The following is a 26,957-nucleotide window of genomic DNA, read 5'->3' as shown; positions in this document are numbered from 1 at the left end:
GAGTCACCAGTTCCAGGTGAAGCAAAGAAGTAGTCCACAGCAATCAGGTCCAGATGGGGAAGGAAATCACCAGGACTGGGTGAGGCCCAGAAGGGGACCAGAGTCACCATGTCAGGTTGAGGCCCAGAGGGGATCCACACTCAACATGTCCAGGAGAGGCTCAGTTGTGGAACAGAGTATCCAGGTCATAATGATCCACAGGTGAGGACCAGAGTCACCAGATCTGTGTGAGGCCCAGTGATGTTCAGAGTCACCAGTTCCAGGTGAGGCCAAGAAGGTGTCCACAGCAATCAGGTCCAGGGCGGAACAAAGTCACCAGGACTGGGTGAGGCCTAGAGGGGTACCTGATTCACCAGGTCCATGTGAGGCCCAGGTGGGGACCTGATTCCACGTTCTGGGAGAGGACCAGGTAAGGACCAGATTCACCAGGTCCAAGAGGCCCACGTGGGAACCTGAGTCACCATGTATGGGTGAGGCTCAGGTGGCCACCCCACTCACCATGTCCAGCTGAGTCCAACCTGCAGGCCATGCAGAGGAACAATGTCCCGATGATGCCCAGCTAGGGACCAGAGATACCAGGTCCAGGTAAGGCCAACCTGCAGGCCAAGAAGTGGAACCATATCGGGATGATGCCCAGGTAGGGCCCAGAGTCACTAGGTCCAAATGAGGCCCAGATGGAGCATATTAACTAGGTCCAGGTGAGGCCCAGTTGACAATCACAGTCACCAGATCTGGTTGAGTCCTAGAGGGGTACCAGAATCACCTGGTCCACGTGACATCCAGTTGGGGACCAGAGTCACCAGTTCTAGTGAGAGGTCCAGGTGGGGACCAGAGTCAACGGATCCAGGTAAGTCCAGGTGGGGACCTGAGTCACCAGATCCAGGTGAAGCCCAGGTGGAGACCAGAGACTCTAGGACCAGATGAGGCCCAGGTGAGGACAGGAGTTACCAGGTACACGTGAGGCCCAGGTGGGGACCAGGATCACCAGGTACAGGGGAGGCCCTTGAAAGAACCAGAGTCAACAGTTCGAGGTTAGGCGCAGGTGGCAACCAGGGTCAGCAGGTCCAAGTCAGGCCAAAGTGGGGTTCACAGTCACTAGGCACAGTGAGACCCAGAGGGGGACCAGTGTCACCTGGTCCAGTTGAGGTCCAGTTTTGGAACACAGTCACCGGGTCCCAATATTGCCCAGTTGAGGACCATGGTCAACAGGGCCAGGTGAGGCCCAGATGGGGACCAGAGTCCAAATATCCAGGTGAAGCCCAGGTGGGGACCACAGTCACCAGATCCAGGGTAGTCTCAGGTGCAGACCATAATCACCAGGTCCAAGTGAGGTGCAGGTGGCAACCACATTCCCCAGGACCCAGTGAGGCCCTGGCGGGGACCAGAGTCACAAGGTACATGAGAAGCTAGAAACACTGCAGCCACCAGGTCCACATGATGTCCATGTGGGCCAGAGAATCAGCAGTTACACGTGAGGACCAGATGGGGATCCGACTCACCATGTCAAGTTGAGACCCAGGTGGGATCCAGTGTCACCATGTCCAGGTGTGGCTCAGGTGAAGACCAGAGTTAATAGGTCCGGCTGGGTCACTGTTAGTGAACAGTGTAACCATATCCTGATGCTACCCAGGTGGGTACCGGAGACACCAGGTCCTGGTGAGGCCCAGGTGGGACCAGAGACATGAGGTCCAGGTAAGATCCCGATGGGAACCACAGTCACCAGCTCAGGTGAGGCCATGCTTAGGATGAGAGTTACCAGTTACAGGTGAGGCCCAGGTGGAGCCAGAGTGACCTGGTACAGAAGAGGCCAAAGTCAGTACCAGAGTTACTAGGAACAGGTCAGTCCCATTGGGGAATAGAGTAACCATGTCCCGATGATGCCCAGGTAGAACCCGAGTCACCATGTCCAGATGAGGCGCAGGTGGGGAGCATGTTCACTAGGTCCAGGTGAGGCCCAGTTGAGGACCAGAGTCACCAGGTCTGGTTGAGGCCGACAGGGGTCCCAGATTCACCTGGTCTAGGTGACATCCAGATGGGGACCAGAGTCACCATGTCAGAGTGAGGCCCAGAGAGGATCCAGAGTCATCATGTCCAGGTGAGGCTCAGGTGTGGAACAGAGTATCCAGGTCATAGTGGTCCACAGGTGAGGACCAGAGTCACCAGATCTGGGTGAGGCCCAGTTAGGATCAGAGTCACCAGTTCCAGGTGAGGCCCAAAAGGAGTCCACAGCAATCAGGTCCAGGCGGGGAACAAAGTCACCAGGACTGGGTGAGGCCCAGATGGCGACCATATTCTCCAGGTCCAGGGGATTCCAAGGTGGTGACCAGAATTAACAGATTCACCAGGTCCAAGAGGCCCACGTGGGGACCTGAGTCAGCAGGTATGGGTGACGCCCAGGTGTCAACCCCACTCACCAGGTCCAGGTGAGGCCAACCTGTAGGCCAGAGTCACCAGATCCAGGTGAGGCCCTAGTGGGGACCGGAGTCACCAGGTAAATGTGAGTCTACAAGAACACCACAGTCACCAGGTCCAGGTGTGGTTCATGTGGGAACGAGAGTCACCAGGTCCAGGTGAGACCCAGATGGGGACCACAGTCACCAGGTCCAGATTGAGGCCTAGGTGGGGGGACCAGAGTCATCAGGACCAGGTGAGGCCAAAGTGTGGAGCAAATTTATCATGTCCAGGTGAGGCCCAGGTCGGGAACAGAGTAACCATGTCCCATTGATGCCAGGTGGAAAAAGAGTCACAAGTTCCAGAAGAGGCCTATGTGAAGAGTAGATTCATCAGGTCCTGTTGAGGCCAGGTTGAGGACCAGTGTCCACAGCTCCGGTGAGTCTCAGAGGGGGACCAGAATCACCCGGTTCTGGTGATATCCAGGTGGGGACTAGAGCACCACGTCAGGATGAGGCCCAGAGGGGGACGAAAATCACTAGCTCCAGGTGAGGCCCGATGTGGAACTGAGAAACCAGGTCCCATGATGCCCATATGAGGACCTGAGTCACCAGGTCCAGGTGAGGTCCCTGTGGGAACCAGTCACCTCGTCCAGGTGAGGCCCAGGTGGGACCACAGTCACCAGGTCCAGTTGAGGCCCAGGTATATAAGAGAGCATCGAGGTCCCAATGATGCCCAGGTAAGGACCAGAGTCAACAGGTCCAGCAGAGGCCCAAATACGGATCAGAGTCATTGTGTACCAGGTGAGGCCAGATGGAGACCACAGGAACCAGGTCCAGGAGAGCCCCATATGGGAACCAGAGCCACGAGATCCAGGTGAGGTCCAGGTGGAACCAGAGTCACAAGGTCCAGGTGAGGCACAGGTGGCAACAGGATTCACCAAGTCCAGGTGAGGCCCAGGTGGCGACCAGTCACCACATCCAGGCGCGGACCAGCTAAGGACCAGATTCACCAGGCCGAAGTGAAGCCCAAAGGGTGACCAGAGTCACCAGGTAAGGGTGAGCCCCAGAGGGGGAACCAGAGTAACCAGTTTAGTTTGAGGCCCAGAATGGGACCAGAGGTCCCTGGTCAAAGTGAGGCCCAGGTGTGGAATAGAGTATCCAGGGTGAGGATCATTGGGTCCATCACCCAATGATGCCTGGGTGAGGACCAGAGTCACTGGGGTCATGCAGGCCCAGATGGGGAACACAATCACTAGGTCCTGGTGAGGCATACAATAAGACCACAGTCAGCAGTATCAGCCAAGCCCCTTGCGGGAACCAGAGGCACTCTATCCAGCTGAGTCCCCGGTCCAGGTGAGGCTCCCGTGAGGACCAGATTCATTAGGTCGAATTGAGGCATAGCTGGGGACAAGAGTCACCAGGTCTGGGTGCAGCCTAAGTTGGGCTAGATTCAGCAGTTCTGAGTTAGGTCAAAGTGGGGACGAGAGACGCCAGTTCCAGGTGAGGCCAAACTGAGGACCAGAGTCACCAGATCCATGTGAGGTCCATGTTTGAAAGAAAGTCACCAGGTCCGGGAGAGGTCCAGGTGGGGACCAGAGTCACCAGTTCCAGGTGAGGCCAAGAAGGAGTCCACAAAAATCAGGTCCAGGTGGGGAACAAAGTCACCAGGACTGGGTGAGGCCTAGATGAGGATCAGATACACAAGGTCCAGGTGATATCCAGGTGGTGAACAGACTTACCAGTTCCGGGTGAGGACCAGGTAAGGACAAGATTCACCAGGTCCAAGTGAGGCCCACGTGGGGACCTGTGTCACCAGGCATAGGTGAGGCCCAGGTGGAAACCCCACTGACCAGGTCCAGGTGAGGCCAACGTGCAGGCCATGCAGAGGAACCATGTCCCGATGATGACCATTTAGGGACCAGACTTACCAGGTCCAAGTGAGGCCAACCTGCAGGCCATGCAGTGGAACCATGTCCCGATGATGCCCAGGTAGGGACCAGAGTCACCAGGTCCAATAGAGGCCCAGATGGTGCATATTCACTAGGTCCAAGTGAGGCCCAGTTGAGGACCAGAGTCACCAGATCTGGTTGAGGCCTAGAAGGGTACCAGAATCACCTGGTCCAGGTGACATCCAGATGGGTACCAGAGTCACCAGGTCAGGGTGAGGCCCAGAGAGGTTCCAGAGTCATCATGTCCAGGTGAGGCTCAGGTGTGGAACAGAGTCTCCAGGTCCCAATGATGCCCAGGTGAGGAACAGAGTCACCAGGTCTGAGTGACGCTCATATAGGATCAGAGTCACAGATCTTGTTGAGGCCCAGAGAGGTACCAGATTCACCAGGTCCATGTGAGGCACTAGTGGTGACCAGAGTCCCCATTCTGGGAAAGGACCAGGTAAGGACCAGATTCACCAGGTCCAAGAGGCCCACGTGGGGACCTGAGTCACCAGGTATGGGTGAGGCCCAGGTGGCAATAACACTCACCAGGTCCAGGTGAGGCCAACCTGCAGGCCATGCAGTGGAACCATATCCCGATGATGCCCAGGTAGGGAGAAGAGTTACCAGGTCCAGGTGAGACAAACCTGCATGCCATGCAGTGGAAGCATATCCAGATGATGCCCAGGTAGAGACCAGACTTACGAGGTCCAGGTGAGGCCAACCTGCAGGCCATGCAGTGGTACCATATCCCGATGATGCCCAGGTATGGACCAGAGTCACCAGGTCCAAATGAGGCCCAGATGGAGCATATTCACTAGGTACAGGTGAGTCCCCTTTGAAGACCAGAGTCACGAGATCTGTTTGAGGCCTAGGGGGTACCAGAATCACCTTGTCTATGTGACATCCAGATGGGGACCAGAGTCACTAGGTCAGGGTGAGGCCCAGAGTGGTTCCAGAGTCAACATTTCCAGGTAAGGCTCAGGTGTGGTACAGAGTCACCAGGTAACAATGATGCCCAGGTGAGGACAAGAGTCAACCGGTCTGGGTGACACAGAGATAGGATCAGACTCACCAGTCCAGGTGAGGCCAAGAAAGGGCACAGCAATCAGGTCCAGGTGGGGAACAATGTCACCAGGACTGGGTGAGGCCCAGATGGGGACCAGATTCACCAGGTCCAGGTGAGGCCCAGGTGGTGACAAGAGTCCCCGGGTCTAGGAGAGGACCGGGTAAGGACAAGATTCACCAGGTCCAAGAGGCCCACGTAGGGACTTGAGTCACCAGGTATGGGTGAGGCCCAGGTGGCAACCCCACTCACCAGGTCCTGGTGAGACCAACCTGCAGGCCAGAGTCACCAGATCCACGTGAGTCCCTAGTGGGGACCAGACTCACCAGGTAAAAGTGAGTCTACAAGAACGCCAGAGTCACCAGGTCCAGGCGTGGTTCATGTAGGAACGAGACCACCAGGTCCAGGTGAGACCCAGGTGGGGACCACAGTCACCAGGTCCAGGTGTGACCCAGGTGGGGACCACAGTCACCAGGTTCAGTTTGAGGCCTAGGTGCGGGGATCAGAGTCATCAAGACCAGTTGAGGCCAAAGTGTGGAGCAAAGTTATCATGTCCAGGTGAGGCCCAGAGGGAACAGAGTAACCATGTCCCATTGATGCCAGGTGGGAAAAGAGTCACAAGGTCCAGACGAGACCTAAGTGAGGAGTAGATTCACCAGGTCCAGTTGTGCCCAGTTGAGGACCAATGTCCCAGCTCCGGGTGAGTCCCAGAGGGGGAACAGAGTCACCCGATTCTGGTGATATCCAGATGGGGACCAGAGTCACCATGTCAGGCTGTGGCCCAGAGGGGATCCAACTTCATCATGTCCAGGTGAGTCTCAGGTGTGGAACAGTGTATCCAGGTCATAATGGTCCACAGGTGAGGACCAGAGTCACCAGATCTGTGTGAGGCCCAGTTAGGATCAGAGTCACCCGTTCCAGGTGAGGCCCAAAAGGAGTCCACAGCAATCAGGTACAGGTGGGCAACAAAGTCACCAGGACTGGGAGAGGCCCAATGGGGACCAGATTCACCAGGTCCAGATGATTCCCATGTTGTGACCAGACTTACTAGTTCCGAGTGAGGACCAGGTAAGGACCAGATTCACCAGGTCAAAGAGAGGCCCACGTGGGGACCTGTGTCACAAGGTATGGGGGAGGCCCAGGTGGCAACCCCACCCACCAGGTCCAGGTGAGGCTAACCTGCAGGCCATGCAGAGGAACCATGTCCCGGTGATGTTCAGGTAGGGACCAGATTTACCAGGTCCAGTTGAGGCCAATCTGCAGGCCATGCAGTGGAACCATGTCCCGATGATGCCCAGGTAGGGAACAGAGTCACCAGGACCAAATAAGGCCCAGATGGAGCATATTCACTAGGTCCAGGCGAGGCCCAGTTGAGGACCAGTTTCACCATATCTACTTGAGTCTTAGAAGGGTACCAGAATCACCTGGTCCAGGTGATATCCAGATGGGGAACAGAGTCACCAGGTCAGGGGGAGGCTCAGAGTGGTTCCAGAGTCATCGGGTCCAGGTGAGGCTCAGGTGTGGAAGACAGTCACCAGGTACCAATGATGCCCAAGTGAGGACCAGAGTCACCAGATCTGGGTGAGGCCCAGTTAGGGTCAGAGTCACCAGTTCCAGGTGAGGCCAAGAAAGAGTCCACAGCAATCAGGTCCAGGTGGGGAACAAAGTCACCAGACCTGGGTGAGACCCAGATGGGGACCAGAATCACCAGGTCCAGGTGAGGCCCTGGTGGGGATAGAGTCCCCGGGTCTGGGAAAGGACCAGGTAAGGACCAGATTCGCCAGGTCCAAGAGGCTCACGTGGGGACCTGAGTCACCAGCTATATGTGAGGCCTAGGTGGCAACCCCACTCACCAGGTCTAGGTGAGGCCAACCGGCAGGCCAGAGTCACCAGATCCAGGTGAGGCCCTAGTGGGGACTGGAGTCACCAGGTACATGTGAGTATACAAGAACACCACAGTCACCGGGTCCAGGTGTAGTTCAGGTGGGAACGAGAGTCACCAGGTCCAGGTGAGACCCAGGTGGGGACCACAGTCACCAGGTCCAGATTGAGGCCTAGGTGGTGGGACCAGAGTCATCAGGACCAGTTGAGGCCAAAGAGTGGAGCAAAGTTATCATGTCCAGGTGAGGCCCAGGTGGGGAACAGAGTAACAATGTCCCATTGATGCCAGGTGGGAAAAGAGTCACAAGGTCCAGACGATGCCTAAGTGAGGAGTAGATTCATCAGGTCCTATTGAGGCCCAGTTGAGGACCAGTGTCCCCATCTCCGGGTGAGTCCCAGAGGGGGACCAGAGTCACCCGGTTCTGGTGATATCCAGGTGGGGACCAGAGTCACCACGTCAGGGTGAGGCCCAGAGGGGGACGAGAATCACTAGGTACAGGTGAGGCCCCGATGTGGAACTGAGAAACCAGGTCCCATGATGCCCATATGAGGACCTGAGTCACCAGGTCCAGGTGAGGTCCCTGTGGGAACCAGTCACCTCATCCCGTAGAGGCCCGTGTGGGACCAAAGTCACCAGGTCCAGGTGAGGCCCAGGTATATAAGAGAGTATCAAGGTCCCAATGATGCCCATGTAAGGACCATAGTCAACAGGTGCAGGAGAGGCCCAAATATGGATCAGAGTCATTGTGTTCCAGGTGAGGCCAGATGGAGACCACAGGAACCAGGTCCAGGAGAGCCCCATAAGGAACCAGAGCCACCAGATCCAGGTGAGATCCAGGTGGGACCACAGTCACAAGATCCAGGTGAGGCGCATGTGGCAACAGGATTCACCAAGTCCAGGTGAGGCCCAGGTGCAGACCATTCACCAGATCCAGGTGAGACCAGCTAAGGACCAGATTCACCAGGCCCAAGTGAAGCCAAACGGGTGACCAGAGTTACCAGGTAAGGGTGAGGCCCAAAGGGGAACCAGTAACTAGTTTAGTTTGAGTCCCAGAATGGGACGAGAGGTCCACGGTCAATGTGAGGCACAGGTGTGGAATAGAGTATCCAGGTCCTAATGTTTCCTGGGTGAGGACCAGAGTCACTAGGGCCATGCAGGCCCAGATGGGAACAGAATCACTAGGACCCGGTGAGGCATAGAATAAGACCACAGTCAGCTGTATCAGGTGAGCCACTTGTGGGAACCAGAGCCACTCTATCCAGCTGAGTCCCAGGTCCATGTGAGGCCCACGTGAGGACCAGATTCATCAGGTCGATTTGAGGCATAGCTGGGGACAAGAGTCACCAGGTCGGGTTGCGGCCGAGGTAGGGCAAGATTCAGCAGTTCTGAGTTAGGTCAAAGTGGGGACGAGAGATGCCAGATCCAGGTGAGGCCAAACTGAGGACCAGAGTCACCAGATGCAGGTCAGGTCCAGGTGTGGACCAGAGTCCCCAGATCCAGGTGAAGTCCAGGTGGGGACCAGAGTCACCAGATACAGGTGAAGCCCAGGTGGGGACCAGAGTCACTAGGTCCAGATGAGACCCAGATGAGGACCAGAGTTACCAGGTACACGTGAAGCCCCGGTGGGGATCAGAGGCAACATGTCCGTGTGAGTCTGGCTTGGGGACCATGGTCAACATGTCTACTTGAGGCCCAGGTGTGGAACACCGTAAGCAGGTCCAGGTGAGTTCCCAGGGTGACAAGAGTCACCAGGTCCAGGTCAGGCCCATGTGGGCACCAGGATCACCATGTCCAGGGGAGGCCCTTGAAAGAACCAGAGTCAACAGTTCGAGGTCAGGCGCAGGTGGCAACCATGGTCAGGAGGTCCAAGTCAGGCGAAAGTGGGGTTCACAGTCACTAGGGCACGGTGAGACCCAGAGGGGGACCAGAGTCACCTGGTCCAGGTGAGTTCCAGTTGTGGATCACAGTCACCGGGTCCCAATTTTGCCCAGTTGAGGACCATGGTCAACAGGGCCAGGTGAGGCCCAGATGGGAACCAGAGCCCAAAATCCAGGTGAAGCCCAGGTGCGGACCACAGTCACCAGATCCAGGGTAGTCTCAGGTACAGACCAGAATCACCATGTCCAGGTGAGGTGCAGGTGGCAACCACACTCAACAGGTCCCGGTGAGGCCCTGGTGGGGACCAGAGTCACGAGGTACATGAGAAGCTAGAAACACTGCAGCCACCAGATCCACATGTTGTCCATGTGGGAACGAGAATCACCAGTTACAGGTGAGGACCAGGCAGGGATCCGAATCACCATGTTCACGTGAGACCCAAGAGGGAACCAGTGCCACCATGTCCAGGTGTGGCCCAGGTGAAGACCAGAGTTAATAGGTCCGGCTGGGTCACTGTTAGTGAAGAGTGTAACCATATCCTGATGCTACCCAGGTGGGTACCAGAGACACCAGGTCCTGGTGAGGCCCAGGAGGGACCAGAGACATTAGGTCCAGGTGAGGTCCCGATGGGAACCACAGTCACCAGGTCAGGTGAGGCCATGCTTAGGATCAGAGTCACCAGTTACAGGTGAGGCCCAGGTGGAGCCAGAGTCACCAACTAGAGAAGACGCCAAAGTTAGGACCAGAGTTACCAGGATCAGGTCAGTCCCAGTGGGGAATAGAGTAACCACATCCCGATGATGCCCAGGTAGAACCCGAGTCACCACGTACAGATGAGGCGCAGGTGGGGAGTATATTCACTAGGTCCCGGTGAGGCCCAGTTGAGGACCAGATTTCCCCAGTCTAGTTGAGGCCTAGAGGGGTACCAGATTCACCTGGTCTAGGTGACATCCAGATGGGGACCAGAGTCACCAGGTCAGGGTGAGGCCCAGAGAGGTTCCAGAGTCATCAAGTCCAGGTGAGGCTCAGGTGTGGAACAGAGTCACCAGGTACCAATAATGCCCAGGTGAGGACCAGAGTCACCAGGTCTGTGTGACGCACAGATAGGATCAGAGTCACCAGTTTCAGGTGAGGCCAAGAAAGAGTCCACAGCAATCAGGTCCAGGTGGGGAACAAAGTCACCAGGACTGGGTGAGGCCCAGATGGGGACCAGATTAACCAGGTCCATGTGATTCCCAGGTGGTGACTAGAGTTACCAGTTCCGGATGAGCACCAGGTAAGGACGAGATTCACCAGGTCCAAGTGAGACCCACGTGGGGACCTGTGTCACATTGCATGTGTGAGGCCCAGGTTGCCACCCCACTCACCAGGTCCAGGTGAGGCCAACCTGCAGGTCATGCAGTGGAACCATGTCTCGATGATGCCCAGGTAGACATCAGAGTTACCAGGTCCAGGTGAGGCCAACCTGCAGGCCATGCAGTGGAACCATGTCCCGATGGTGCCCAGGTAGGGACCAGAGTCACCAGGTCCAAATGAGGCCCAGATGGAACAAATTCACTAGGTCCAGGTGAGGCCCAGTTCAGGACCAGAGTCATCAGATTTGCTTGATGCCTAGAGGGGTACCAGAATCACCTGGTCCAGGTGACATCCACATGGGGACCAGAGTCACCAGGTCACGAAGAGGCCCAGAGAGGTTCCAGAGTCATCATGTCCAGGTGAGGCTCAGGTGAGGAACAGAGTCACCAGGTACCAATGATGCCCAGGTGAGGACCAGAGTCACCAGATCTGGGTGACGCGCAGATAGGTTCAGAGTCACCAGTTCCAGGTGTGGCCAAGAAAGAGTCCACAGCAATCAGGTCCAGGTGGGGAACAAAGTCACCATTAGTGGGTGAGGCCCAGATGGGGACCAGATTCACCGGGTCCAGGTGAGGACCATGTGGTGACCAGAGTCCCCGGGTCTGGGATAGGACCAGATAAGGACCAGATTCACCAGGTCCAAGAGGCCCACGTGGGGACCTGAGTCACCAGGTACGGGTTAGGCCCAGGTGGCAACCGCACTGACCAGGTCCAGGTGAGGACAACCTGCAGGCCAGAGTCACCAGATCCAGGTGAGGCTCTAGTGGGGAAGGGAGTCACCAGGTAAATGTGAGTCTACAAGAAAACCACAGTCACCAGGTCCAGGTGTGGTTCAGGTGGGAACGAGAGTCACCAGGTCCAGGTGAGACCCAGGTGGGGACTACAGTCACCAGGACCAGATTGAAGCCTAATGGGGGGACCAGAGTCATCTTTACCAGTTGAGGCCAAAGTGCGGAGCAAAGTTATCATATCCAGGTGAGGCCCAGGTGGGGAATAGAGTAACCATGTCCCATTGATGCCAGGTGGGAAAAGAGTCACAAGGTCCAGACGAGGCCTAAGTGAGGAGTAGATTCAACAGGTCCTGTTGAGGCCCAGTTGAGGACCAGTGTCCCCAGCTCCGGGTAAGTCACAGAGGGGGACCAGAGTCACCCGGTTCTGGTGATATCCAGGAGGGGACCAGAGTCACCACGTCAGGGTTAGGCCCAGAGGGGGACGAGAATCACTAGGTCCAGGTGAGGCCCCGATGTGGAACTGAAACCAGGTCCCATGATTCCCATAAGAGGACCTGAGTCACCAGGTCCAGGTGAGGTCCCTGTGGGAACCAGTCACTTCGTCCAGGTGATGCCCAGGTGGGACCACAGTAAACAGGTCCAGGTGAGGCCCAGGTATATAAGTGAGTATCCAGGTCCCAATGATGCCCAGGTAAGGACCAGAGTCAACAGGTCCAGCAGAGGCCCAAATATGGATCAGAGTCATTTTGTTCCATTGATGCCTGATGGAGACCACAGGAACCAGGTCCAGGAGAGCCCCATAGGGGAACCAGAGCCACCAGATCCAGGTGAGGTCCAGGTGGGACCAGAGTCACAAGGTCCAGGTGAGGCGCAGGTGGCAACAGGATTCACCAAGTCCAGTTGAGGCCCAGCTGGCGACCAGTCACCAGATCCAAGTGAGGACAAGCTAAGGACCAGATTTACCAGGACCAAATGAAGTCCAAGGGGTGACCAGAGTCACCAGGTAAGGGTGAGTCCCAGAGGGAGAACCATAGTAACCAGTTTAGTTTGAGGCCCAGAATGTGACCAGAGGTCCCTAGTCAGAATGAAGCCCAGGTGTGGAATAGTGTATCCAGGTCCCAATGATGCCTGTGAGGACCAGAGGCACTAGGGCCATGCAGGCCCAGATGGGGAACAGAATCACTAGGTCCTGGTGAGGCATAGAATAAGACCACAGACAGCAGTATCCTTTGAGACCCTTGCGGGAACCAGAGCCACTCTATCCAGCTGAGTCCCAGGTCCATGTGAGGCTCACGTGAGGACCAGATTCATTAGGTCGAAATGAGGCATACCTGGGGACACGAGTCACCAGGTCTGGTTGCGGGCTAGGTGGGGCAAGATTCAGCAGTTCTGAGTTAGGTCAAAGTAGGGACGAGAGACGCCAGGTCCAGGTGAGGACAAACTAAGGACCAGAGTCACCAGATACAGGTGAGGTCCATGTTGGAAAGAGAGTCACCATGTCCAAGAGAGGTCCAGGTGGGGACCAGAGTCACCAGATCCAGGTGAAGTCCAGGTGGGGACCAGAGTCACCAGATCCAGGTGAAGCCCAGGTGGGGACCAGAGTCACTAGGTCCAGATGAGGCCCAGGTTAGGACCAGAGTTACCAGGTACACATGAGGCCCCGGTGGGGATCAGAGGCAACAGGTCAGGGTGAGACCCAGAGATTTTCCAGAGTCATCATGTCCAGGTGAGGCTCAAGAGTGGAACAGAGTCACCAGGTACCAACGATGCCCAGGTGAGGACCAGAGTCACCAGGTCTGCGTGATGCGCAGATAGAATCAGAGTCACCAGTTCGAGGTGAGGCCAAGAAAGTGTCCACAGCAATCAGGTCCATGCGGGAACAAAGTCACCAGGACTGGGTGAGGCCCAGATGTGGACTAGATTCACCAGTTCCTGGTGAGGCCCAGGTGGTGACCAGAGTCCCCGGGTGTGGGAGAGGACCAGGTAAGGCCCAGATTCTCCAGGTCCAAGAGACCAACGTGAGGACCTGAATCACCAGGTGTGGGTGAGGCCCAGGTGACAACACCACTCACCAGGTCCAGGTGAGGCCAACCTGCAGGACAGAGTCACCAGATGCAGGTGAGGCCCTTGTGGGTACCGGAAACCACCAGGTAAATGTGAGTCTACAAGAACACCACAGTCACCAGGTCCAGCTGTGGTTCATGTGGGAACGAGAGTCACCAGGTCCAGGTGAGACCCAGGTGTGGACCACAGTCACCAGGTCCAGATTGAGGCCTAGGTGGGGGGACCAGAGTCATCAGGACCAGTTGAGGCCAAAGAGTGGAGCAAAGTTATCATGTCCAGGTGAGGCCCAGGTGGGGAACAGTGTAACCATGTCGCATTGATGCCAGGTGGGAAAAGAGTCACAGGTCCAGACGAGGCCTGATTGAAGAGTAGATTCACCAGGTCTTGTTGAGGCCCAGTTGAGGACCAGTGTACACAGCTCCGGGTGAGTCCCAGAAGGGGAACAGAGGCACGCAGTTCTGGTGATATCCAGGTGGGGACCAGACTCACCACGTCAGGGTGAGGCCCAGAGTGGGACGAGAATCACTAGGTCCAAGTGAGGCCCCGATGTGGAAGTGAGAAACCAGGTCCCATGATGCCCATATGAGGACCTGAGTCACCAGGTTAGGTGAGCTCCCTGTGGGAACCAGTCACCTCTTCCAGGTGAGGCTCAGGTGGGACCACAGTCCTCGGTTCAGGTGAGGCCCAGGTATATAACAGAGTATCCAGCTCCCAATGATGCCGAAGTAAGGACCAGAGTCAACAGGTACAGGAGAGGCCCAAATATTGTTCAGAGTCATTGTGTTCCAAGTGAGGCCAGTTGGAGACCACAGGAACCAGGTCCAGGAGAGCCCCATATGGGAACCAGAGCCACCAGATCCCGGTGAGGTCCAGGTGGGACCACAGTCACAAGGTCCAGGTGAGGCACAGGTGGCAACAGGATTCACCAAGTCCAGGTGAGGACCAGGTGGCGATCAGTCACCAGATCCAGGTGCGGACATGCTAAGGACCAGATTCAACAGACCCTAGTGAATCCCAAGGGGTGACCAGAGTCACCAGGTAAGGGTGAGGCCCAGAGTGGAACCAGAGTAACCAGTTTAGTTTGAGGCCCAGAATGGGACCAGAAGTCCCTGGTCAAAGTGAGGCACAGGTGTGGAATACAGTATCCAGGGTGAGGATCATTGGGTCCATCACCCAATGATGCCTGGGTGAGGACCAGAGGCACTAGGGTCATGCAGACCCAGATGGGGAACAGAATCATGACGTCCTGGTGAGGCATAGAATAAGACCACAGTCAGCTGTATCAGGTGTGCCCCTTGTGGGAACCAGAGCCACTTTATCCAGCTGAGTCCCAGGTACATGAGAGGCACTCGTGAGGACCAGATTAATCAGGTCGAATTGAGACATAGCTGGGGACAAGTGTCACCAGGTCTGGGTGCGGCCTAGGTGGGGCAAGATTCAGCAGTTCTGAGTTAGGTCAAAGTGGGGACGAGAGACCCCAAGTCCAGGTGAGGCCAAACTGAGGACCAGAGTCACCAGATCCACATGAGGTCCATGTTGGAAAGGAGTCACCAGGTACAGGAGAGGTCCTGGGGTGGACCAGAGTCACCAGATCCAGGTGAAATCCAGGTGGGGACCAGAGTCACTAGGTCCAGATGAGGCCCAGGTGAGGACCAGAGTTACCAGGTACACGTGAGGCCCCGGTGGGGATCAGAGGCAACATGTCCATGTGAGTCTGGCTTGGGGACCATGGTCAACAGGTCTACTTGAGGCCCAGGTGTGGAACACAGTAAGCAGGTCCCGGTGAGTCCCCGGTGGTGACAAGAGTCACCACGTCCAGGTGAGGCCCAGGTGGGGACCAGGATCACCAGGTCCAGGGGAGGCCCTTGAAAGAACCAGAGTCAACAGTTCGAGGTCAGGGGCAGATGGCAACCAGGGTCAGCAGGTCCAAGTCAGGCCAAAGTGGGGTTCTCAGTCACTAGGGCACGGTGACACCCAGAGGGGTACCAGAGTCACTTGGTCCAGGTGAGGCCACTTGTGGAACACAGTCACCGGGTCCCAATTTTGCCCAGTTGAGGACAACCCCACTCACCAGGTCCAGGTGAGACCCAGGTGGGGACCACAGTCACCAGGTCCTGATTGAGGCCTAGGTTGGGGGACCAGAGTGATCAGGACCAGTTGAGGCCAAAGTGCGGAGCAAAGTTATCATGTCCAGGTGAGGCCCAGGTGGGGAACAGAGTAACCAAGTCCCATTGATGCCCGGTGGGAAAAGAGTCAGAAGGTCCAGACGAGGCATAAGTGAGGAGTAGATTCATCAGGTCCTGTAGAGGCTCAGTTGAGGACAAGTGTCCACAGCTCCAGGTGAGTCCCAGAGGGGGACCAGAGACACCCGGTTCTGGTCATATCCAGGTGGGGACCAGAGTTAAAACGTCAGGGTGAGGCCCAGAGTGGGACGAGAACCACTAGGTCCAGGGGAGGCCGCGATGTGGAACTGAGAAACCAGGTCCCATGATGCACATATGAGGACCTGAGTCACCAGGTCCAGGTGAGCTCCCTGTGGGAACCAGTCACCTCGTCCAGGTGAGGCCCAGGTGTGACCACAGTGACCAGGTCAAGGTGAGGCCCAGGTATATAAGAGAGCATCCAGGTCTCAATGATGCCCAGGTAAGCACCAGAGTCAACAGGTGCAGGAGAGGCCCAAATATGGATCAGAGTCATTGAGTTCCAGGTGAGGCCAGATGGAGACCACAGGAACCAGGTCCAGGAGAGCCCCATATGGGAACCAGAGCCACCAGATCCAGGTTAGGTTCAGGTGGGACCACAGTCACAAGGTCCAGGTGAGGCGCAGGTGGCAACAAGACTCACCAAGTCCAGGAGAGGCCCAGGTGGCGACCAGTCACCAGATCCAGGGGCGGACAATTAAGGACCAGATTCACCAGGCCCAAGTGAAGCCCAAGGGGTGACCAGAGTCACCAGGTAATGGTGAGGCCCAGAGGGGATCCAGTTAACCAGTTTAGTTTGGGGCCCAGAATGGGACCAGAGGTCCCTGGTCAAAGTGAGGCCCAGGTGTGGAATAGAGTATCCAGGTCCCAATGATGCCTGGGTGTGGACCAGAGTCACTAGGGCCATGCAGGCCCAGATGTGGAACAGAATCACTAGGTCCTGGTGAGGCATAGAATAAGAACACAGTCAGCTGTATCAGGTGAGCCACTTGTGGGAAACAGAGCCACTCTATCCAGCTGAGTCCCAGGTCCATGTGAGGCCCACATGAGGACCAGATTCATCAGGTCGAATTGAGGTACAGCTGGGGACATGAGTCACCAAGTCTGGGTGCGGCCTAGGTGGGGTAAGATACAGCAGTTCTGAGTTAGGTCAAAGTGGGGACGAGAGACATCAGGTCCAGGGGAGGCCAACTGAGGACCAGAGTCAACAGATCCAGGTGAGGTCATGTTGGAAAGAGAGTCACCAGGTCCAGGAGAGGTCCAGGTGGGGACCAGAGTCACCAGATCCAGGTGATTCCCAGTTGGGGACCAGAGTCACCAGATCCACCTGAAGCCCTGATGGGGACCAGACTCACTAGGTCCAGATGAGTCCCAGGTGAGGACCAGAGTTACCAGGTACACATGAGGCCCCGGTGGGGATCAGAGGCAACAGGTCCATGTGAGGCCGGCTTGGGGACCATGGTCACAAAGTCTACTTGAGGCCCAGGTGTGGAACACAGTAAGCAGGTCCAGGTGAGTCCCCAATGGTGACAAGAGACAGCACGTCCAGGTGAGGCCCAGTTGTGGACCAGGATCACCAGGTACAGGGGAGGCCCCTGAAAGGACCAGAGTCAACAGTGCGAGGTCAGGCGCAGGTGGCAACCAGCGTCAGCAGGTAAAGTCAGGCCAAAGTGGGATTCACAGTCAATAGAGCACGGTGAGACCCAGAGGGGCACCTGAGTCACCTGGTCCATGTAAGGTCCAGTTGTGGAACACAGTCACCGGGTCCCAATTTTGCCCAGTTGAGGACCATGGTCAACAGGGCCAGGTGAGGCCCAGATGGGGACCGGAGTCCCCAAATCCAGGTGAAGCCCAGGGGGGGACCTCAGTCACCAGATCCACGGTAGTCTCAGGTGCAGACCAGAATCACCAGGTCCAGGTGAGGTGCAGGTGGCAAACACCCTCACCAGGTCCCGGGGAGGCCCTGGTGGGGGCCAGAGTCACGAGGTACATGAGAAGCTAGAAACACTGTAACCACCAGGTCCACATGATGTCCATGTGGGAAGGAGAATCACCAGTTACAGGTGAGGACCAGGCGGGGATCCGACTCACCATGTCCAGTTGAGACCCAAGTCGGCACCAGTGTCACCATATCCAGGTGTGTTCCAGGTGAAGTCCAGAGTTAATAGGTCCGGGTGGGTCACTGTTAGAGAACAGTGTAACGATATCCTGATGCTACCCAGGTGGGTACCAGAGCCACCAGGTCCTGGTGAGGCCCAGGTGGGACCAGAGTCATGAGGTCAAGGTGAGGTCCCGATCGGAACCACAGTCACCAGGTAAGGTGAGGCCATGCTTAGGATCAGAGTCACCAGTTACAGGTAAGGCCCAGGTGGAGCCAGAGTCACCTGGTACAGAAGAGGCCAAAGTCAGGACCAGAGTTACCAGGATCAGGTCAGTCCCAGTGGGGAATAGAGTAACCATGTCCCGATGATGCCCAAGTAGAACCCGAGTCACCAGGTCCAGATGAGGCGCAGGTGGGGAGCATATTCACTAGGTCCCGGTGAGGCCCAGTTGAGGACCAGATGCCCCCGGGGTAGTTTAGTCCTAGAGGGGTACCAGATTCACCTGGTCTAGGTGACATCCAGATGGGGAGCAGAGTCACCATGTCAGGCTGTGGCCCAGAGGGGATCCAGAGTCATCATGTCCAGGTGAGATAAGGTGTGGAACAGAGTATCCAGTTCATAATGGTCCACAGGTGAGGACCAGAGTCACCAGATCTGGGTGAGGCCCAGTTAGGATCAGAGTCACCAGTTCTAGGTGAGGCCAAGAAGGAGTCCACAGCAATCAGGTCGAGGTGGGGAACAAAGTCACCAGGAGTGGGTGAGGCCCAGATGGGGACCAGATTCACCAGGTCCAGGTGATTCCCAGGTGGTGACCAGAGTTACCAGTTCCGGGTGAGCACCAGGTAAGGACCAGATTCACAAGGTCCAAGTGACGCCCACGTGGGAACCTGAGTCACCAGGTATGGGTGAGGCCAAGGTGGCAACCCCACTCAACAGGTCCAGGTGAGGCCACCTGCAGGCCATGCAGAGGAACCATGTCCCGATGATGCCCAGGTAGGGACAGGACTTACCATGTCCAGGTGAGGCCAACCTGCATGCCATGCTGAGGAACCATGTCCCGATGATGCCCAGGTAGGGACCAGAGTCACCAGGTGCAAATGAGGCCCAGATGGAGCATATTCACTAGGTCCAGTTGAGTCCCAGTTGAAGACTAGAGTCACCAGATCTGGTTGAGGACTATCGGGGTACAGAATCACCTGGTCCAGGTGACATCCAGATGGGGACCAGCCTCTCCAGGTCAGGGTGAGGCCCAGAGAGGTTCCAGAGTCATCATGTCCAGGTGAGGCTCAGGTGTGAAACAGAGTCACCTGGTACCAATGATGCCCAGGTTAGAGTCAGAGTCACCAGGTCTGGGTGACGCGCAGATAGGATCAGAGTCACCTGTTCCAGGTGAGGCCAAGAAGGAGTCCACAGCAATCAGGTCCAGGGGGGGAACAAAGTCACCAGGACTGGGTGAGGCCCAGATGGGTACCAGATTCACCAGGTCCAGTTGATTCCCAGGTGGTGACCTGAGTTACCAGTTCCGGGTGAGCACCAGGTAAAGACCAGATTCACAAGGTCCAAGTGAGGCCCACGTGGGAACCTGAGTCACCAGGTATGGGTGAGGCCCAGGTGGCAACCCCACTCAACAGGTCCAGGTGAGGCCACCTGCAGGCCATGCAGAGGAACCATGTCCCGATGATGCCCAGGTAAGGACAGGCCTTACAATGTCCAGGTGAGGCCAACCTGCAGGCCAGAGTCACCAGATCCAGGTGAGGCCCTAGTGGGGTCCGGAGTCACCAGGTAAATGTGAGTCTACAAGAACACGACAGTCACCAGGTCCAGGAGTGGTTCATGTGGGAACGAGAGTCACCAGTCCAGGAGAGGACCAGGTGGGGACCAGAGTCACCAGACCCAGGTGAAGTCCAGGTGGGGACCAGAGTCACCAGATCCAGGTGAAGCCCAGGTGGGGACCCGAGTCACTAGGTCCAGATGAGGCCCAGGTGAGGACCAGAGTTACCAGGTACACGTGAGGCCCCGGTGGGGTTCAGAGGCAACAGGTCCATGTGAGCCCGGCTTGGGGACCATGGTCAACAGGTCTACTTGAGGCCCAGGTTTGGAACACAGTAAGCAGGTCCAGGTGAGTCCCCGGTGGTGACAAGAGTCACCACATCCAGGTGAGGCCCAGGTGGGGACCAGGATCACCAGGTCCAGGTTTTTCCCAGGTGGTGACCTGAGTTACCAGTTCCAGGGGAGGACCAGGTAAGGACCAGATTCACCAGGTCAAGAGAAGCCCACGTGGGGACCTGTGTCACCAGGTATGGTTGAGGCCCAGTTAGCAACCCCACTCACCAGGTCCAGGTCAGGCCAGTATTCGGCCCTTGCAGAGGAACCGTGTCCCGATGATGCCCAGATAGGGACCAGAGTTACCAGGTCCATGTGAGGCCAACCTGCAGGCCATGCAGTGAAACCATGTCGCGATGATGCCCAGGGAGAGACCAGAGTCACCAGGTCCAAATGAGGCCCAGAAGGAGCATATTAACAAGGTCCAGGTGAGGCCCAGTTGAGGACCAAAGTCACCAGATCTTGTTGTGGCCTAGAGGGATACCAGAATCACCTGATCCAGGTGACATCCAGATGGGGACCAGAGTCACCAGGTCAGGGTGAAGCCCAGAGAGGTTCCAGAGTCATCATGTCCAGGTGAGGCTCAGGTGTGGAACAGAGTCACCAGGTACCAATGATGCCCAGGTGAGGACCAGAGTCACCAGATCTGGGTGAAGCGCAGATAGGATCAGAGTCAATAGTTCCAGGTGAGGCCTAGATAGAGTCCACAGCAATCAGGTACAGGTGGGGAACAAAGTCACCAGGACTCGGTGAGGCCCAGATGGGGACCAGATTCACCAGGTCCAGTTAAGGCCCAGGTGGTGACCAGAGTCCCTGGGTCTGGGAGAGGACAAGGTAAGGACCAGATTCACCAGGTCCAAGTGAGGCCCACGTGGGGACCTGAGTCACCAGGTATGGGTTAGGCCCAGGTGGCTACCCCACTCACCAGATCCAGGTGAGGTCAACCTGCATGCCACAGTCACCAGATCCAGGTGAGGCCCTAGTCGGGACCGGAGACACCAGGTAAATGTGAGTCTACAAGAACACCACATCCACCAGGTCCAGGTGTGGTTCATGTGGGAACGAGTGTCACCAGGTCCAGGTGAGACCCAGGTGGGGACCACAGTCATCAGGTCCACAATGAGGGCGAGTTGGGTAGACCAGAATCATCAGGACCAGTTGAGGTCAAAGTGTGGAGCAAAGTTATCATGTCCAGGTGTGGCCCAGGTGGCGAACAGAGTAACCATGTCCCATTGATGCCAGGTGGGAAAATAGTCACAAGGTCCAGACGAGGCCTAAGTCAGGAGTAGATTCACCAGGTCCTGTGGAGGCCCAGTTGAGGACCAGTGTCCCCAGCTCCGGGTGAGTCCCAGAGGGGGACCAGAGTCACCCGGTTCTGGTGATATCCAGGTGGGGACCAGAGTCACCACGTCAGGGTGAGGCCCAGAGCGGGACGAGAATCACTAGGTCAAGGTGCGGCCCCAATGTAGAACTGAGAAACCAGGTCCCATGATGCCCATATGAGGACCTGAGTCACCAGGTCCAGGTGAGGTCCCTGTGGGAACCACTCACCTCGTCCAGGTGAGGCTCAGGTGGGACCACAGTCACCAGGTCCAGGTGAGGCCCAGGTATATGAGAGTATCCAGGTCCCAATGATGCCCAGGTAAGGACCAGAGTCAACAAGTCCAGGAGAGGCCCAAATATGGATCAGAGTCATTGTGTTCCATGTGAGGCCTGACAGAGACCATAGGAACCAGATCTAGGAGAGCCCCATATGTGAAGCAGAGCCACCAGATCCTGGAGAAGTCCAGGTGGAACAACAGTCAGAAGATCCAGGAGAGGCGCAGGTGGCAACAGGATTCAGCAAGTCCACGTGAGGCCCTGGTGGCAACCAGTCACCAGATCCAGGTTCGGACCAGCTAAGGACCAGATTCACCAGGCCCAAGTGAAGCCCAAGGGGTGACCAGAGTCACCAGGTAAGGGTGAGGCCCAGAGGGGGAACCAGAGTAACCAGTTTAGTTTGAGGCCAAGAATGGGACCAGAGGTCCCTGGTCAAAGTGAGGCCCAGGTGTGGAATCGAGTATCCAGGTCCCAATGATGCCTGTGTGAGGACCAGAGTCACTAGGGCCATGCAGGCCCAGATGGGGAACAGAATCAATAGGTCCTGGCGAGGCATAGAATAAGACCAGAGTCACCAGTTTCAGGTGAACCTTTGTGGGAACCAGAGCCACTCTATCCAGCTGAGTCCCAAGTCCATGTGAGGCCCACGTGAGGACCAGATTCATCAGGTCGAATTGAGGCATAGCTGGGGACAAGAGTCACCAGGTCTGGGTGCGGTCTAGGTGGGGCAAGATTCAGCAGTTCTGAGTTAGGTCAAAGTGGGGACGAGAGACATCAGGTCCAAGTGAGGACAAACTGAGGACCAGAATCACCAGATCCAGGTGAGGTCCATGTTGGAAAGAGAGTCACCAGGTCCAGGAGAGGTCCAGGTGGGGACCAGAGTCACCAGGTCCAGGAGAGGTCCAGGTGGGGACCAGAGTCACCAGATCCAGGTGAAGTCCAGGTAGGGACCAGAGTCACCAGATCCAGGTGAAGCCCATGTGGGGACCAGAGTCACTAGGTCCAGATGAGGCCCAGGTGAGGACCAGAGTTACCAGGTACACGTGAGGCCCCGGTGGGGATCAGAGGCAACAGGTCCATGTGAGGCCGGCATGGGGACCATGGTCAACAGGTCTACTTGAGGCCCAGGTGTGGAACACAGTAAGCAGGTCCAGGTGAGTCCCCGGTGGTGACAAGAGTCACCACGTCCAAGTGAGACCCAGGTGGGGACCAGGATCACCAGGTCCAGAGGAGTCCCTTGAAAGAACCAGAGTCAACAGTTCAAGGTCAGGCGCAGGTGGCAACCAGGGTCAGCAGGTCCAAGTCAGGCCAAAGTTGGTTTCACAGCCACTAGGGCACGGTGAGACCCAAAGTTGGACCAGAGTCACCTAGTCCAGGTGAGGTCCAGTTGTGGAACACAGTCACCGGGTCCCAATTTTGCGCAGTTGAGGATCATGTTCAACAGGGCCAGGTGAGGCCCAGATGGAGACAGGAGTCCCCAAATCCAGGTGAAGCCGAGGTGCGGACCACAGTCACCAGATCCAGGGTAGTCTCAGATGTAGACCAGAATCACCAGGTCCAGGTGAGGTGCCGGGTGCAACCACACTCACCAGGTCCCGGTGAGGCCCTGGTGGGGATCAGGGTCACGAGGTACATGAGAAGCTAGAAACACTGCAGCCACGAGGTCCACATGATGTCCATGTGGGAACGAGAATCCCCAGTTACAGGTGAGGACCAGGTGGGGATCTGACTCACCATGTCCAGGTGAGACCCAGGTGGGAACCAGTGTCACCATGTCCAGGTGTGGCCCAGGTGAAGACCAGAGTTAATAGGTCCGGCTGGGTCACTGTTAGTGAACAGTGTAACCATATCCTGATGCTACCCAGGTGGGTACCAGAGACACCAGGTCCTGGTGAGGACCAGGTGGGACCGGAGACATGAGGTCCAGGTGAGGTCACGATGGGAACCACCGTCACCAGGTCAGGTGAGGCGATGCTTAGGATCAGAGTCACCAGTTACATACAGGTGAGGCCCAGGTGGAGCCAGAGTCACCTGGTACAGAAGAGGCCAAAATCAGGACCAGAGTTACCAGGATCAGGTTAATCCCAGTGGGGAATAGAGTAACCATGTCCCGATGATGCCCAGGTAGAACCAGAGTCACCAGGTCCAGATGAGGTGCAGGTGGGGAGCATATTCACTAGGTCCCGGTGACGCCCACTTGAGGACCAGAGTCACCAGGTCTAGTTGAGGGTTAGAGGGGTTCCAGATTCACCTGGTCTAGGTGACATCCAGATGGGGACTAGAGTCACCATGTCAGAGTGACGCCCAGAAGGGTTCCAGAGTCATCATGTCCAGGTAAGGCTAAGGTGTCGACCAGAGTATCAAGGTCATAATGGTCCACAGGTGAGAACCAGAGTCACCAGATCGGGTGAGGCCCAGTGAGGAACAGAGTCACCAGTTCCAGGTGAGGCCAAGAAGGATTCCACAGCAATCATGTCCCGGTGGGGAAACATGGAATTCGATTCTTTTCGATTTGATTCTTTATGATTTTTTTCAACTCGATACAATTCGATTCTTTTTTTTTATGATAGTCACAAAGAGAGAGAGAGAGAGGCAGAGACACAGGCAGAGGGAGAAGCAGGCTCCATGCACCAGGAGCCCGATGTGAGATTCGATCCCGGGTCTCCAGGATCGCGCCCTGGGCCAAAGGCAGGCGCTAAACCGCTGCGCCACCCAGGGATCCCTCAATTCGATTCTTTTTTATTCGAATCTATTCGATTCTTTTTGATTCGATTTGATTCTATTCGATTTTTTTCGATTTGATTCGATTAGTTCCTTTTTGATTCAATTCAATTCATTTCTTTTGATTCAAATCAATTCGATTCTTTTGGATTCGATTCGATTTTTTTGGATTCGATTATTTTGGATTCGAATCGAGTAGATTCTTTTCATTTCGTTCGGATTCATTTCAATTCGATTCTTTTCGATTCGAATGTTTTCGAATCAATTCGATACTTTTTGATTCGATTCGATTCTTTTCGTGTCGATTTGATTCTTTTCGATTCGATTCTTTTCTATTTGAATCGATTCGATTCTTTTCATTTCGATTCGATTTGATTCAATTCGATTCTTTTCGATCAATTCAATTTGATTGTTTTCGATTTGATTCGATTCGATTCTTTTCGATTCTATTCAATTCGATTAGTTTCCATTCGATGATGCAATTGGATTCTTTTCGATTCGATTAGATTCTTTTCGATTCGATTCGACTCGATTTCATGCTTTTTGATTCGATTCGACTAGAATTTAATCGACTGATTCAATTTGATTCTTTTCCTTTCGGTTCGATTCTTTTCTATTCGATTTTTTTCTATTCAATTCGATTCTTTCAATTCAATTCGATTCTTTCAATTCGATTCGATTCGATTCTTTTCGTTTCAAATCGATTTGTTTCAATTCGAGTCTTTTCAATTCGAATCTTTGCGATTCGATTCGATTTGATATTTTTAATTCGATTCGAGTCTTTTCGATTCGATTCGATTCTTTTCAATTCGATTCTTTTCGATTCGAGTCTTTTTGATTCGATTCATTTCGATTTGATTCGATTCTTTTCAATTGGATTTGATGCTTTTCCATTTGATCTGATTTGTTTCATTTCGATTCTTTTCGATTCAATTCGATTCTTTTCGATTCCATTAAATTTGATTCGATTCTTTTCGATTCGATTAGATTCTTTTCGATTTGATTCCATTCAGTTCGATTCTTTTCGATTCGATTGGATTCTTTTCGATTTGATTCAATTCTTTTGATTCGATTTGATTTGATTCTTTTCGATTCGATTCAATACGATTCTTTTCATTTCGATTCTAATCGATTCTCTTCGATTCAATTCGTTTCGATTCGTTTCGATTCTATTCGAATTTTTTCGATTCTATTCTATTCGATTCATTTTGAATCATTTCGATTTGATTCTGTTCGAGTGGTTTCTATTAGATTCTTTTCGATTTGATTCAATTCGATTCGAGTCTTTTTGATTCGAGTCTTTTCGACTCGATTCAATTCAATACGATTCTTTTAGATTCGATTCGATTCGATTGTTTTCGTTTCGATTCGACTTTTTTTGATTCGATTCTTTTCGATTCGATTGTTTTCAATTCGATTGATTCGATTCTTTTCAATTCTATGCTATTCAAAGCGATTCTTTTGTATTTGATTCGATTCGATTGTTTTCTTTTTGATTCGGTTCGATTCGTTTCTTTTCGATTCGATTCAATTCTTTTCGATTCGATTCTTTTCGATTCGATTTGATTCTTTTCGATTCTATTCTATTCTATTCTTTTGTATTCCATTCGAATCGATTCGTTTTGATTGAATTCGATTCTTTTCGATTCGATTCAATTAGATTCTTTTCGATTGGATTCAATTTGTTTCGATTCGAATCAATTTGATTCTTTTCGATTGGATTCCATTCGATTCTTTTCGATTTGATTCAATTCGATTCTTTTCGATTCTATTCATTTCGATTATTTTCGTTGAGATTAGATTCTTTCCAATTTGATTTTTTTCGGTTCGAGTCGATTCATTTCGCTTCTTTTGGTTAGGATCAATTCAATTCGATTCTTTTTGATTTGATTTGATTCTATTCGATTTCTTTCGATTCTATTCTATTGTATTCTTTTCTTTTCCATTCCGTTCAATTCGATTCTTTTCGATTCGATTCGATTGTTTTAGATTTGATTCCATTCTTTCGATTCTATTTGATATGATTCTTTTCGATTTGATTTGATACGATACTTTTTATTTTGATTCGAATCGATTCTCTTCGGTTCGATTCGTTTTGATTCTTTTCGATTCAATTCTATTCGAATTTTTTCGATTTGATTCGATTCGATTCTTTTGGATTCTACTTGATTTGTTTCTTTTCGATTCGTTTTGATTCGATTCTTTTTGATTCATGTCGATTCGATTCGATTCTTTTGTTTCGATTCGATTGTTTTCAATTCGAATCTTTTCGTTACATGGAATTCGATTCTTTTCGATTTGATTCTTTATGATTTTTTTCAACGCGATTCAATTCGATTCTTTTTTTTATGATAGTCACAGAGAGAGACAGAGAGGCAGAGACACAGGCAGAGGGAGAAGCAGGCTCCATGCACCGGGAGCCCGATGTGGGATTCGATCCCGTGATTCCAGGAACGTGCCCTGGGCCAAAGGCAGGCGCTAAACCGCTGCGCCACCCAGAGATCCCTCAATTCCATTCTTTTTTATTCGAATCTATTCGATTCTTTTTGATTCGATTTGATTCTATTCGTTTTTTTCGATTTGATTCGATTAGTTCCTTTTTGATTCAATTCAATTCATTTCTTCTGATTCGATTCAATTCGATTCCTTTGGGTTCGATTCAATTCTCTTGGATTCGATTCTTTTGGATTCGAATCGAGTAGATTCTTTTCATTTCGATCGGATTCATTTCAATTCGATTCTTTTCGATTCGAATGTTTTCGAATCAATTCGATACTTTTTGATTCGATTCGATTCTTTTCGTGTCGATTTGATTCTTTTCGATTCGATTCTTTTCTATTTGAATCGATTCGATTCTTTTCATTACGATTCAATTTGATTCAATTCGATTCTTTTCGATCAATTCAATTTGATTGTTTTCGATTTGATTC

This window comes from Canis lupus, chromosome 37, assembly GCF_048164855.1.
Source record: "Canis lupus baileyi chromosome 37, mCanLup2.hap1, whole genome shotgun sequence".
Taxonomy (NCBI): domain Eukaryota; kingdom Metazoa; phylum Chordata; class Mammalia; order Carnivora; family Canidae; genus Canis; species Canis lupus.
Note: the sequence above shows the minus strand (reverse complement) of the source record.